A 1,312-nucleotide genomic window follows, 5' to 3' on the forward strand; every position below is an offset into this window, starting at 1 on the left:
TTTCTTTCTTTTTTTTTTTAAATAAAAGTGATAGTGTATAGAAGAAAAACTAGAATGTATTGATATTTTGCATGTAAAAATGAGTCTATACAAGATGATACAATAGGCCGCGTGGAAGAAAAAGGAGATAAAAGAATGTTACTTAAGGTAGTTTATTATATAAGAAATTTGGTATTTTTCGGTTAATTAAAATACTTAAAATATATATTTTAAATNAAATCGAAAAAAAAGAATAAATTTAAATATATAAAAGAATGGATCCAATCTGAAAAATTACAGCGAAAATTCACATAGTTTTTTTATTTTTCTATGAGAAACATCTGGTTTACCGCTAAATTAGAATATAAGCTAACATAAAATTAATTTTCGTAGAATTTTAATAGCAGTAAATATATTTTAACTCTTACGAAACGTGACGTTTTAGTAGGGAAAATATAGTTATCGTAGCGTAAATATTCTCTAGAGCGTGATTTTTATATGTGGCAATCATCTAATGTATCTAGAATGGCGGATGTAATAAAAACAGATTGTTTAATGGAGCGAATTATTGAAACACACACTTTCATATTTAAGAGTGAACGGATCGACCAACTAAATGCTTTTTGATGGTTACCATCAACAAGCTGTCGTAAGAGATTTCACTTGCTTATAACCTATGTAATCCTTTAAAGGGGTCGAGATGTGTTAAGTATCGAAAATGTTTTCCGTAAAGATACCGAAAAACTTTTGTCTCAACCGTAATGTCATTTTTGCTTGTAAAGAAGTAAATTTTAATGTCAAACCAACGTTAAATCAAAGGCTATAAAATGCTGTAGGAAAAATTCTCAACGGAAGTTCAATGTTGTAAAAAGTAGAACTAACTGAAAATTTTATCGCTTTTTTTTCAGACCAGTAATTTTTAATACCAAAATATATCTTTTTGAGACTGGTCCGATGTCTTTTCTTTATGATATTAAACAATCTTTCCCTTCTTTTTTTTTTCTTCCTCCTCTGTTACACTCTTCTTTTTTCTCGTCAGAGGTATAAAAATGTGACTTTTTTTTTTGGCTTTCGTGGCTTTGAATATGTGAACAACGAAAGGATTTATGCTGTAATTCTATATTTATGATGATGATTTTTAAAAGGAATAAACGTTAAATTATTTTTCTTCATTTTATTGTATTGTTATGAGTTTTGAGAATTGTTATCTCGATATTTTTAAAAATTTATTTCGGTACTTGTTTGGTTGAATATTTTAATTAGAGTTTTTTATTGCTGTTGAGAACCGTTATTATTATTATTATTATCTAAAGTGTTGGCTTAAATCATACTT

This window comes from Centruroides sculpturatus, unplaced genomic scaffold (genome assembly GCF_000671375.1).
Source record: "Centruroides sculpturatus isolate CEXI.00-Female unplaced genomic scaffold, Cexi_2.0 scaffold559, whole genome shotgun sequence".
Classification (NCBI taxonomy): Eukaryota; Metazoa; Arthropoda; class Arachnida; order Scorpiones; family Buthidae; genus Centruroides; species Centruroides sculpturatus.